Raw genomic sequence first — 14,730 nt, forward strand, 5'->3', positions numbered from 1 at the left:
TAGTCCTTCCTACAAATTCCATATTTGACTCTTCATCTTTTCCCTGAGACTAGAGGTTTAATTTGTCTTTGACATAATAATGTTTTTTGTTTGTTTATTAAATAGATTTTGAAATCTTTTGTTTTTATATCACATTTCCATTTCCCCCTACTAGAGCATCCTTAGGCACCTTTCATCAGCAAAGATTTTTGAGGGGTATTGTCTTTTTATATCTCTTCTTGGAGATAAAGCTTATCCTTACAAATATACATTTGATTGTTTTGTGTTGGTTATTCTTTTCATTTCCACTTCCATTGTTATAGTCATGGTATAAGCAGCTAGGTGGCACAGTATGACCAAGCACCAAGTCTGAAATCAGAAAGACCCCAGTTCAAATCCAGCATCATTTACTATCTGTGTACCCTGGGTAAATCACTTTAACCTTGTTTGCTTCAGTTTCCTAATCTATCAAATGTTCTGGAGAAGGAAATGGCACAGCCCTCTAGTATCTTTTCCAGAAAAACCCCTAATGGGCTCACCAAAAGTTGGACATGACTGAAAGACAACAAGAGGAAGAAAGTGTCCTTGCTAGTAAGTACACATTCAGTGAGTAGAAGAACCAAGGCTCCAGATTCAATATTCTTTTCCTTCTCTATTTATGTATGTTTATTTTAGGACAGCTAGTGCTACAATGGGCAGAGCACTGGCTCTGGAATTAGGAAGAACTGAGTTCAAATATGATTTCAGACATTTGACACTTATTAACTGTGTGACCCTGGACAAATTACATAATCCCAATTGCCTTGACCAAAATTACAGAAACAAAAACCTACTTTTATCTTTCATAATTCTCACCATTTCAGGAATTTCTTTTTAATCACATGAGAGAATTCAGATCCTATTGTTCATCCTTAATTAATCTTGGGTTTCCCTGATGGTTTAAAGGGAAAGGAGAGGTTGAGGAGCCTATGTAGATATAGCCTTATTGATAAGAAAGAATATGAATTTAGATTCAGAGGACTTTGGGTTCAACTCCTGACTGCCACTTAATGTTGTGTGCTATTCTGAGGAAGGAACCAGGCAGCTATATTCACCCTTTTGCTCTTCTCAGAGATCTCTTCCTGGCTCTCCAGACTGCTCCATCTCCTTCTGTATGGATGTCTTCCTTCCCTTCCCCCCTTCCTCCCTCTGCTCAGCTCCTCTAATTAGGATGTAAGTTTCTGTAGGGTATGTCCTGTTTTTTTTTTTTTTTTTTTTTTTTTTTTTAATTGCATTCATATACCTTTCTTATTATTCATATACAGTGCCTGGCACATCATAAACATATAACATGTCTTCTGACTTGATTGGTGGGACTTTGTACAAATCCCTTCCTTCCCTCTTCCATCAGTCAATTTACATTTATTAAGCACCTATTGTATACCAGTCGCTGCTCTAAGCGCTTTCAAGGAGCTCACAGTTTAGTGAGTCTCTGGGCCCCTATGTCCCTATGTATAAGATGAAAAGATTGGACCACATTATCTGTATCTGATCCTAATCCTTCAATCTTATATTTTACTTTATACTGATGTTGCCTTTTGGGTCTTTTGTACTTTAGATAGGGATAGGAACTGAACTATAGTGTTAACTGATAGAAGGAATTCCCAGTTGTGCTCCACTATGCTATTTGCTTCTCATACTTAAGAACATATTGGAAATACGGTATTAGGGCAATATGAAGGAATAATGGAGCTATAGAGTTTGTCATGGTGGTTCTTTTTCTTACCATTCCTTCATCTTGAAAGTTATTGAGAATAATTCCACCCCACTTATCTGCATTACTTCTATTTTCCACTAGATGTCACCATTGTTGTATTTTTCAAATTACAATCAATTTCTCTTGAATTAATCACAGCCTATGCCTTTTAGGCTCTATTATTTTTTACATTGCATTTTAGGTCCTATCATGTATTATATCATACTTTTAAACATCATTTTACACATCACATTTGTTATAACTACAGTATAAATATCTTAACTTTTCAATTCGACTGTTAATGGGATTCACTATTATAGAAGAAATAGCTGCCCATTTGGCATCTGAAAATCTGAATTTAAACCACTGCTCTATAACCTGTGTGGTCCACTCATGCTGTTTTAAATCTCTGGATGTCAGTTATCCCATCTACAGAAAATGAGAAAAAGGATTAGACTAGATGAGTTCTTAAATTCCTTTCAGTTATAAGTATTTGCTATGACTTTCAAGCTTAATATCAACCCCAGGCAAAAAATACCATGCCAAACCTTAGTTTCTTGACCAAAGAAATGATTGAGAGAATTCTAGAAAATCAGTGAACGGTGTAGGATATCTCCATTTTAGCCAGAAATTTGATAAGATCCTCCATGTTGTTTTCTTGGACAAAATAGCAGAATAGCATAATACATTAACTCTATGATAGGACAGTAAAGTAGATTTGTAGCTAGAATTATATCAAATAATTTTAATTAATGCATCTATATCAGCCAGCAGGGAGATATCCAGACTATATCACAAAGCGTGCTGCTTTTTACCTTATTGTGTTCAACATTTCATCAGTGACTTGGATAAAGGTATCACATTTCCAAGAGCCATACTATTGGGAAGGCTGCTGATTTGTGAGATAAAAAAAATGAATATTTAAAAATCTACCTGGAGAGATGAATTGATAGGCCTTAACTCAATATGAAAATTCTAGAATATATAGATGTAAAATCTTCAGTGTAGGTTAAAAAAATATTCCTTAGGCTTGGGAGCCATAAAATTCTTTGACTTCTTTTTACTGAATAAATAGTTGTGTGGATATATGTATGTATTTATAGGTGCAAATATATACACACATATATATGCATGTAAATACACTTATAATTTTGAAAACAAAATACTAGAAAAAGTCCTAGTTTAAGGAAGAAGTGGGGTATAAAACCAGGAAAGGTGAGTATGCCAGTCAACAAGCATTTATTAAGCACCTACTATGTGTGAGACACTCTACTAATACAGATAAGGAGATATTGAGAGCATCTAGTTTCTTTGACTGAATTTAAATCTTTAGAAGTAAATAAATTATATTTCAGAGTAATGATAGAATTAGCAAAAGTGATTTCCAGAGCATGGTCCATAGACAGTAGTATATATATAGATATATAAGAGCTAGAGAATGACTAAAGAAAAAATGCAATAATTTTGTCCATCACCATAAAAAAATTCATATATCCAGACATAGGGGAAATTTTTTTTACCAAAAAAAAAAAATGGAATTGGTAGAAATATGTATATAGTCGCTGCTTATAACTGCAAGAAATGTGTTATGACTATATATATATATATATATATATATATATATATATATGTGTGTGTGTGTGTGTGTGTGTTAGGGACATCTAGGTATTATAGTGGATAGAGTGCTGAGCTTGGGTCAGGAAGATTCATCTGGGGTCAGATACCCCTAAATGTATGATTCTGGGCAAGTCACTTGACTCTACTTGCCTCAGTTTCCTCGTCTATAAAATGAACTGGAGAAGGAAAAGACAAAGCGTTTCCAATATTTTTTTGACAAGAAAACCCAAAATGGGATCATGAAGAATCACACACAACTGGAAAAAAAAATTGAACAATAATAAATTATAAACATATCAAAGTCTCCTAACTAATCTTAAAACAGCCTTCATTTGAAGGCTACCACCTACACTCTCCCATCTCTTTTCTGCTGAGAGAAGAGGGAATTGAGGAAATTTTCCACCCCACTTCTATACCTCAACCCTCTTCATCATCTTCTAATCTCCTAATTTGCTGCAACCTTAGCTTGAGAGGCATTCATCAATTTTATTTATCTTCTTGATGTTATCCCTTCCCATTTCCTTCAACCATCTCTCTCCTTATTCTTCAGGCTTTGTTATCTACTGATTCTGAATTGCATACAAATATGTACAGGTTCTCCTTTTTCAGAACCTTCCCTTGATCCTGACACCCCCTCACACAATTATATTGTATCTCTTCTCTCTTCCAGTTCCAAACTCCTAGAAAAAGCTGTCTACACTCATTGCCTTCACTTCCTCACTTCCCACTCACTTCTCAACTATCACAATCTGGCTTCTTATTCTATCACCCAAATGAAACTGCATTCTCAAAGGTTTCCTACTATCTCCTAACTGCCAAATCCAATAGCCTTTTCTCAGTTTTCATCTAAAGTAAACTTCCTCTAGAAGTAGCAGTTGGGGAGTCCTATAAGTGGCAAATTACTTTGCTGTATATTTTTGATACTGTATAGTGCCACTGATGGTCTCTGCCACCATTAGGCACAGATGCCACAGATGTTCCCACCTCACACCTCACTCCCGATTAATAAACAGTGCTGCCTGCCCCAGTTCTGATTCTCCCTGGAGAATTTTAGGTTACATCTTTAGTTTCTCCAAGGTATATCTTCAAACGTACAGGGGGAACATTGGACCCCTCCCCCCTTTGCTTCTGTGCGTAACAAAGATAAGCAAATAAGGCAGGTTTCTACAAGCATTCCTGTTTTCAGCACTTTGACTATGTCTCTGGGAATCAGAGAGCATGGATATTAATTTAGACCAGCTTAGAGAAAAAATCTTGTTCATTTCTGAAGCAAAATAAGAAATTGGATCCCAAGTGCATTTTTTAAATACCAGGTGAGCATTTTCAGGCCAAAGTTAAGTAACTAAAGTACATTATTTACTAGAGAGGATAATAGATAAGATAAATGCTTCACACCCTGTCTACCATCAGCCAACCAAAAACATTTATTAATCTTTAAGTGCCATGCATTATGTTAATTACTAGTGATAAAAGCAAAAGAGAAAAAAGAAAAAGAAAAAAAAATTGTCACCTGCTTTAAGAACCTTACATTTTAATGATAGGGATAAAATGCAGGAAAATGAGCATATACTAAAGTAGATGGATAATAATTGTAGAGGGAAAGTTTCTGGCATCTAAGGGAATATGAAAAACCTCTTATAGAATGGGGCCTTAAGCAGAGTCCAGAAAGTAGCCAGAATTTCTAAGAGGTAGAGATTAGAAAGAAGAGCATTCTGGGCATGGGGGATAGAAGACATTAAGTGAAATGTTCTGAATAAGAAAGAACAGAAAGTAGTTCAGTAAGACTGGTACACAGTGTTCGTGGAGAAGAGTAAAGCATAAGAAGGCTGAAATGATGGAAAGTGACCAATTCATGATGAATTTTCATTGTCAAAAAAAGGACTTTTTATTTTATACTAGAGGTAAGAGAGACTTGAGTCAGGGGGACTCATTAGAAGGCTATTGCCTTGTCCAAGAAGTGACTTGAACCGGGTGGAAAAGAAAATGTGAAGGGAGAAATGAGAATATTTGACAACTGTTTTCATATGTGGGTGAAATGAGAGGAAGTCGTTGTGGATGACACCAAGCTTAAGAATTTGGGTACTGAGGAAGATAATGATACCCTCAACAGTATTAGGAAAATTTGGAAGCAGGAGGGGACTCCCTCCTCCTAGCATGGGGGATTATCTGTAACCTTGACTCTTAAAAACAAAGCACTGAAAGGAGACTTCACTGAACAATCTAGCATCTTCCAAAGTATGATATAGTACAGTTGCATTCATGACACTCTCTGATGTCAACAATGGGAAATCACAGAATAACGTTGAGGAAAACAAAGATAACTGACAATGTTATAAAAATAAATGCAGCCACACATATTCATTCTCTCAGCAAATTTGCCCACACACTTGGCTTGCTCCCTCTTCTCAGTTTCTTGGCAATCTGACCTTCCTCATGCCAGCTGCATGTCAGATGCAAACCCCTACTCTTTGTGATTACTGTAATTGAACTGGATGTTGACAAAGCCCAGTAATAAAGTTAAAAATAAAGCTCTTTCTAGAGCAGTGGTGCTACTGAAAGTCCTGAGAGAATTTTTAATGCAAAGATTCCTCCAGAACTACACAAGCTCTAACATTACCTTGTAGAGATAGTAGCACCCCAATACTCCCTCATTCCATAACAGCTTCTTGGCAAAATTAGTCATCTGGGCTTGGCTAATTCAGCCTAAGCATGATGTCAGATGATCCTAGGGATCTGGTGATGATCTCCAAAAGGTCTCTGTTTCAACATCCCCCTCCCCTCATCATCTTCATCCTCCCACTCTCACACAGCTGATATCTTTCCCTGTTACCATTTAGACTCAGCCACATTGTCTTCTCCTTGAAGTTTCCATCCTCTTTTGATGATTCCTATCTGTTCCTCCTAGACCACACTTTAATCATGGGCAGAAATAGAGCTAATTTTCCTTTGCATTTTTTCACTGCAGGCTTAATCTTATTGTCAGAGTAACATACCTCCTTCCACTGCTCAGATCTCACAATGGTACTCTCTATTAGTTTTCAAGGTATGATCTTTCAGTACTTCAAAGACTCAATATTTTCCTGAAACCTATTTTCCCTTAGCCTTTGCTTGGAGCAAAAGCTAATTTAAGTAGGACTCATTCCAATTACAGTGTTGTCTATAAGTGAAATCCTGAACCCTACAGGAGAAACTAATTTCAACATTTAAGAAACTAAATGGAACTAACTAGAAATCTCATACATTAATTTTTTTTTTAATAGTTTCTTTGGATTTGGCTTGTATTCCTCTGAATTGATAAAATACCTTTTTAATAATAAGTTGATTATTTATTTTTAACATTCTTTTTCTTTCAATTTTGAGTTCCAAATTCTTGAAGGAGGGAAGAAAATTTGAAATTCAAAATTAAAAGAAAAAGAATGTTAAAAATAAAGGAACTTTAGTTTCATATTTGACCTTTGTCAATGTATCTTAAATATCTTTAATATCTCATCCAAATATCAATGTTAACATGTTAAGTATCAATGCACACAATAATTTTTCAGTTCTTCTTACTTAACTTTTTATGAATTCAATAGATCTTACCTTTTTTTTTTCAGAAACCATCCTCCTCATTTTTTATATCACAACAGTATTTCAACACAATCATGTACTCCAACTTGTTCAGCCATTTCCCAGTTAATGGACATCCCTTCAGCTTCCAATTCTATGCTATCACAAAAAGGGCTGCTTTAATTTTTTTGTACATATAAGTCCTTTTCCTATTTCTTTGGGATTGTAGATTTAGTAGAAATATTGCTGAGTCAAAGAATATGCACAGTTTTATAGTTCTTTGGGCACAATTCCAAATTATTCTTCAGAATGGGTGGGCCAGTTCATAATTCCACCAACAGTTTATTAGTGTACTTTTTTCCCCTCATTCCCTTAAGCATTTGTCATTTCTGATAGCTGTGAGGTGACACCTCATAGTTGTTTTAATTTTAATTTCTCCAATCAATAGAGATTTAGAACATTTTTTCCATATGATTGTGGATAGCTTTGATTTTTTTTTTTAAGTTTGATTTATGTGTTTGAGAAATGAGTTCAGAGAAGTTTGTACAAATTTTTGATATTACTTCATTGTTTCTAGCATCTTTTAGTAAAATGCAATTTTCCCCCATCTCTTTTAATTAGTTCTATTTTTGTTTTTGCTTTGTTTGAAATCATGATTGCTACCTCTGCCTTTTTCACTTGAACTGGCGCACAGATGATTCTGCTCTAGCCCTTTATTTTAACTCTGTATATGATGTCCTGTCTCCTACAAGCAACATATTGTTGGATTCGGATTTCTAATCCATTCTGCTATGCGTTTTATGGGATTCTATTTGTGTTCACAATTACTACTAACTGTGCATTTCCTTCCACCTTATTTTCTTTCATTTAGCCTTCTTTTTAGATGGTTTCTCTTTAAAAGTCTGGTTTTTTTTTTTGTTTTTTTTTTTTTTTTTGCTTACTTTTTTTTTTCTTTTTTTTTTTTTTTGGCTTAATAGGTAATTAAATAATTCTTAAATAATTTCTCATCATTTTATTTCCCAGGTCAGTTTTCCTGATAAGATATTTTGCATTTTATTTGTATTTTTTTATTCTTTTAACTGTTTTATTATTTCTTGATACTCAGAAAGTCATATCTTCCATTTGCCCAATTCTGACTTTTAAACAATATTTTCTTTAGTGAGTTTTTATATCTTTTTTTTTTTCCATTTGTCCGATTCTGCTTTTAAATTCTTTTTCTTCAGTGAATTTTGTACCATTAGACCAATTCTGGTGTTTAGGGTGTAATTTTCTTCAGTACTTTTGTGCCTTTTTTTAACAACTGATAATTCTCTTTTCATAATTTTCTTGTATCACTTTTCATTTCTTTCCCCATTTTTCCTCTCCCATTTTTATCTTTTTAACTATCTGGTCTTTCTTTATGCCATAGTAGCTTTTAATGGTCAAGTTGTTTTTTGTTGTTGTCATTTGATCATTTTTCCAGCCTTTTGAAAAAAAATTTTTTTTAACTTTGAATTTGATTTTAAAGTGGGGCTCTGCCCATCTATATAGGGAAAGGCACTGTCCTGAGCTTTAGGCTTTTTCAAGCTGCTGTTTTCAGAACTAGTTCTGAGGGCCTGTAAATTTTTTTTTTTTTTTTTTTTTGTGGCACTTCCAAGGTGGTAAAATCAAGAAGAGGCATGTTTATTGCCCTCCTGATTTGCACTTTGATCTTTACTCAAGAAGGATCCCTAAGCCACTATAGCAGCAAGTTCTAGTGTTCATTTTCATCCTGGAACTATGACCAGGGCCTCTACTCTTCTGGGGCCACCCACGAACTTTAATACTCCTCTTTACCTTACAATTATGACAAGGGGCCATCCTTCCTTGTGACCACAATCACTCCTTTCTGCCCAGGAACAATAACCCAAAACTGTATATGGGCTGAATCAATACAAGCTGCACCTAGTGCCTGCAGAGGGTACCCTGCAATCTCTTTCTGATCAGTTGTCCAACCTCTTACCATTTCTGGCCAGATTGTTCCTGAGGCTACATTCACAACCACCTCCCAAAGTTCATTGCTGGTACTGTTGTCAGATCTTTCCTGCTGACCTTCTAAATTGTCTTAGGCTGAAAAAATATTTTACCTTGACCTTTTGTTGGTTCTGCCATTCCAACATTTATTTGAAGAATTATTTTAAAGTTATTTTGAAGGGAATGTTTAGCTTATTCTCTGCCTATACTATGCCATCTTGGTTCTACCCAGAATATCCATTTTCAAGCCAATACAAAAAACTTTTTTTTCCAACAAGGGAATGAAATTCTTAAACCCAATAGAGTTATATAAAAAGATCATGATTTAGTACGCAATGGAAAATTCTATTTCGTGTCCAATTACTGCCCATACAAAGAATACTAAACATTTAGCAGAAAAAAATAGCATAGAATCTAACACATTCCTTGGGTATAATCCATAGTCTATAGGAAAAAAAATATTGTAATTTGTATTTGAGCTTGAGTACAATTCCACTAACTTTGCCACCAAGAGAACTTTTGGTCTCTAAGCACATGGTCTAGTCTAGGTTCACTCCTAGAGAGCCTGATCTTAGATTAGATTAGCCTCTTGTACTCTGATTTCCACCACCAGCCCTCATGCACACGTCAGTGCTCCAGAAAAGATTTTTCTTATAGCTTAGATTTTGGCTCATATCTAGTGTTCCCCCCCAAAAAAGAGCTACAGATACTCTTAATTTCCAATGTGATTTTGATATAGGACATGTAATTTATTCCTTCATACAAAAGAAATGCTAAATATAAAATATTCAGAATGCACAACCAATGATTTAAACAGGATCCAATAATTTAACACAATCCTATTATTATAATCTGCTGACAGTCTCATCAGAAAATAGAAGAGTTTGCAAGGCTGCTAATTAGACATATCACATTTCACCTCCTTTCTACACTATCCAAACTACTCCCAGTATGTCTATCAGTAAAAATGACAGAGTTTGGCCAGTTTTCTGGTTAGCGGTCATCATCTCTAAATGTGTTAGAATATTTGTCAAGGATTTCCTCTCTGCTGCCATTCAGTATAGATCCAGTGGGACCTCTGGACTTCACAAGATTGCCTCCAAACTTGGATACATCTATCTAGGGAGAAGTGTATTTTGACTAAGGTCAGTAAAGAATAAACACAAAAAATGCAACCTAAAATTGGGCTCAGGGTTGCCTAGTCAGGACATGTGCATTGGATGCCATGTTCTATTATATGGTTCCATGGAAGTTGGAGATGGGAGAGGTTGGCAATAGAGTAAGTTAGCACTTTCCCACACTCTCCTTTTGGGAAACAAAGGTAGAGAGAAACTAAGGTGATTTTTATACCCTGAATTAGTATCTCTTCCAATTCCACGGAAAAAGATTTTGAGATAACAAAAAATGAACTCTCTAGTCCCAAATCACACACTTTGCAGAACCCAAAGTTTCCACATGATTGATTGGAACTAATAATGGTAACAGTGATCATGCCACTTCCTATGCCAAAGCAAAATTATTACACTGATGTGTAAATTTTGTCTCCTCTGATAGAATATAAGCTTCTTGAGAGCAGGTACTGTTCAGTTATTTTGGTCTTTTTAACTCCAATACCTGGTCTAAAACATGATAGATATTAAAAAGGCTTGTTAAATTGGGAGCAAGGGATAACTTATTCCAGAAATAACATGACCACTGGATCATGTTATAAACATGGTATTGGACTTGCAGTAAAGAAGACCCAGTTTCAAATATCGCCAAACTGTACCAGTGGAAAAAGTGCAGAGGATTCATGAGATCCCATAAAGAAATATAGAAAATATACATGGTTCATAAGCTCTCATCAGGATATGAATTCATAACTGCCAGCACTGCAACAATCTGACCTTTTCTTGGAAATCCTATAATCCTCTTGACTTTTATATAGTTCTTCAAAGATTCATTTTACCCCTTCATCGTTCAGACTTCTGGAAGACAAACATACTTTGGGGTTACTAAACAGGCAATCCTCTTCCTAACAGGTCTATACTATTAGAGTAACCCACTGTAAAAGCAGAGTTTACAAGGTCCCTTCTATCTGTCGGGCTTTAATCCAGTTACTGTTATTAATCCAGTCTCTAGTGATGACACTTGGGAAATATTCTTTCTTACAGAGACATTCCCCATCTCTTCAAATCTTCAAATTCTCAAATCTGGATTTCATTCTCAGGACAGGTCTCAAAGTTTGAAAGAAAAACAAAAAAGCCTGAAAGCTCAAGAAATCTCTCTTCTCTGCTAGAAAGCTAGATTCCAGGATGGCATTGCCTAGATTCCCCCTTTCTTTAGGGTTTGGCAACATTCCCCTCTCTGCTGATGCTGGCAAACTCAAATCTGTGTTTTCCATGATTTTCTGTAGAAACTTTGACACATCACCACTGTCATTGCTGTTGTCATTTCTTAGACTAAGCAAATTCACTAGGGGTTCCTCTCCTCTTCAGCATGGTGACAAGAATGTTGTTGGTAAGCACATATATGTTCCAAGGAGGAAAAGGAAAAAAGAGAGGGGGAAGGAAGTTTTATGTGAATTCCAGGGAAGCAATGGACTGAATTATCTTGTCTCTTGCTCTTGTTATGAAACTAGCCAAATGACTGTTCTGGTCACACATGTATTGGATGATGTCCTCACCTTACTTCCTCTGTGTAATTCTCATAGAATTGGTGCATCACTTCCTTTAGGATATGAAGTATAAGAACAGAGAAATTGGACACCTTAAATGATTTCCAAAAATTAATAGGAGATATCCAATGGATATGTCCAGTGTTAGGCTTAACTACCAATCAATTGCAACCTCTATATGACATTTTAAGGGGAGACAGTGCTTTAAATTCACCACACCAGCTTACAAAAGAAGCTCAAGAGGCTTTGAACTTCCTCTACCCCAAAGATATTTTGTTCATGGACAATGATAGCAAGTGCTCTAAGATTTGTGAGGTGATTTCCACCTGTAATCTCATTTTATTCTTATAATCCTGTAAAGCATATGCTATTAGTATCCCAATTTAATGTTGTAGAAACTGAGGGTGAAAAGGATTAAATGACTTGATTAGAGTTACATAACTAATAAAGCTAAAGCAAAATTCAAACTCAGATTTTCTTGAGTCTAGGCCCAGCACTGAGCCTAGTTATTCACTGAGCCATCTGTTCCAGCTAAGTCAACAATTGAACAGGAAAAGGAAAGCAGAGTGGAGCATAATGACCTTTGGGTGCATTAGACAGAACTTTTAATGACCCAAGCTTCCCATCTTTTTAACCTTAATATTGTTCTAGTTTTAAAATAGACTGAATTATGAATAACATTAAAATGACATAAAAGTTGAGAATTGCACAAGTACCATGGAAAGCTATATAGTAGGTGTGAGTAGGCTATCCAAGTAGAACAGTCCTGATAAGTGTTCTTTTTAGATGATAAAGAATGTACATCAGCAGCTTTGGCCTACTGAACTAAATTAAAATCCTTTGGATTTAAAGATGGCAGCTTAGTGGTACCATGGAAAGAACACTGTACCTAGAGTCAAGAAGACCTGAGTTCAAATTCTACCTCAGATATTTATTAGCTGTCTGACATTCAGTTGGGCTCAGTTTCTTCACCCATAAAATGGGAATAATCCTGACTTAATAGGATTGTTGTGAGGATTAAATGAGGTATTTTTAAAACTCTCAGTATGGTTTCTTTCCTGCTATATTAATTTTTTCTTACAGAAGGAAAGGTAAGTATTGTAGTTCATTGTCATTATTGTTTATTGCATATTGAAACTGTAAGCAAACACCATTTTGGGAGACTCCTTTCCTAAGTAGAAGCTTTTTTATTAATTGGAAATTGTTTTAATCTAGCACCTACCCTCCTAAGGTTATTGTGAGTTGAAATTAGATAATATTTGTAAAAGGCTCAGTCCTTACAAATAGTAGGTACTTAATAAATGAAAATTTTAATTTAAAAATCCTGTTTGCTTTCATATTAAAAGTTAATAGGTGTTTTTTGTTGTTTTTTTGTTTGTTTTTGAGGCATCACTACTTGTTCCCTCATAAAGTCAATAGTGAGCTATGGAAAATTTTCGAGCAAGAGTTACAGGATCAGTCCTACATTTTAAAGAGTTTAGTTTGCCAACTATATAGATGATAGATATATGACAGATTAGGCAGATTAGAAAACAAATTAGAAAAAAAAAAGCCATTTTGGAGGGTATCACAGTTATCCAGCTGAAAGGAGATAAATTAGAAACTAGCCCTGAAAGAGGAGCATAAATTGTTAGCTCTTAAAATTCGTGTAGTTCAAATGTGTCATTTTATAAACGAGAAAATAAAAGCCCAAAGAGGTGAGAGTGACTTTAAAGTCACACAGGAACTAGTGGCAGAACCAGCACTTAGACTCTGGGCTCCTTGGCTACCTGTTCCATGTTATCTCCACTCCTTCACTGTGCTTCTCTCTGGCAGTTTGCCTTCTCTTTTCCTACCCCTACCTTTTCCTTATCCCTTCCCTTTTGCTCTACCCCACCCCCAACTTCCTTCCCTACAACCCCAAGCTAGAGTTTATTTTAAAAAGGACAGGATATTAATTACTCAATTCATATACAAATACCTTTTCTTTTGGCCTGCCTCTGTGGATTTTTGGTGTCTGGTACATATTACACTGTGAGACAGGTTTAGAAAGAGAAAAGCGCAGCCTGAAAAAGGGCAGAGAGGATGAGTGTGCAGTGATCTCATTACAGTGAACCTAGTTTTATATGGTCATTGAGAACCTAGCAAGGAATTTGCGATAGACTTTGGAATGAGCTCAGGTATATTCCAAGAGCTGACACTGGACTGGTTATGGAAAAATATATCCTCATTTAGGTTATGCGTGAGAAAGATGAATTTGATAAAAAAAGATCCTTACAGAGCTGCTGCTGAAACCTAAGACATTCCATGGAAGTAGATTACATTTGAAAAGCTAAAAATGATGTGAGAAACAAAGGATGACAATTGCATAGAGAAAAGCTTCAGACACACCCAGCTATGGAAGAGTAGAAGTATTCAGAAAAAAAAAAAAAATCTGGTTTGTGGGCTTCAAGATTATGCAAAAGTATAAGATATAATATATAGTATATAATAGTATAAAGGGTTCCCTTATTCTACCTAAGCATAGTTGATACCATAGGTAATCACAAATGTTAAAGCATTATTATCTTAATGAGGTGTTTTCTTAACAGGTGATTTCTTAATGAAGTATGAATATTTCTCTGAGTCAGAAAGGAACAATGCTCATGGCTGGGCAGTGATGGGTGATGTCTGCACTTGACTCTTCAAAAAACAAAATCCAGTCACTTTGAAGCAAGATCCAGCAGTGGAGAAAGAATTCAGCCCTTGAGAAGTATATGAACTTGGCACAGGAGGAAGAGAGAACTTTTCCTCTCCAATAACCATGGGATAGATCTTGTAAAAGAGATGTCCAGAAGTAGAGCTGCCACCCAGCAATTAAAGATTCAATTTGAAAAAATTTCAATCCATAGCTGAGGGAGAAAAGACACACATTTAGAGTATGTGAGAATGCTCCCCAGGTTGATGTGGGAAATGTTTTGTGGCTACTGTTTTTATGATTTTCAGTCATGTTTGATTTTCCATGGCCCCATTCGGGGTTTTCTTGACAAAGATTCTAAAGTAGCTTGACAATTCCTTCTCCAGCTCATTTTACAGGTGGGGAAACATCTTTCTGATTCCAAGTGTGGTGCTCTATCTACTGTGTCATCTAGCTACCTGTCTTTTACTGTACCATCTTAGTAAATATCTTTGCCAAGAGCTAAATGTGTCTTCTGGTTGATTATGAGTGTAAAACACACCAGTG

At 35.6% G+C, this 14,730-nt stretch overlaps 1 protein-coding gene across 1 annotated transcript in view; it reads left to right on the forward strand.

The window, feature by feature from the left end:
* Positions 1–14,684, forward strand: part of MAD2L1 (mitotic arrest deficient 2 like 1) — a 30,078-nt gene extending 15,394 nt beyond the window's left edge. Inside the window, exon 6 of the mRNA XM_074275275.1 lies at positions 14,099–14,684. The gene's annotated coding sequence lies outside the window, so the exon portion shown is untranslated. The remainder of the gene's footprint in view (positions 1–14,098) is intronic.
* The last annotated feature ends 46 nt before the right edge of the window (positions 14,685–14,730 follow it).

Source organism: Sminthopsis crassicaudata, chromosome 6 (assembly GCF_048593235.1).
Source record: "Sminthopsis crassicaudata isolate SCR6 chromosome 6, ASM4859323v1, whole genome shotgun sequence".
NCBI lineage: Eukaryota > Metazoa > Chordata > Mammalia > Dasyuromorphia > Dasyuridae > Sminthopsis > Sminthopsis crassicaudata.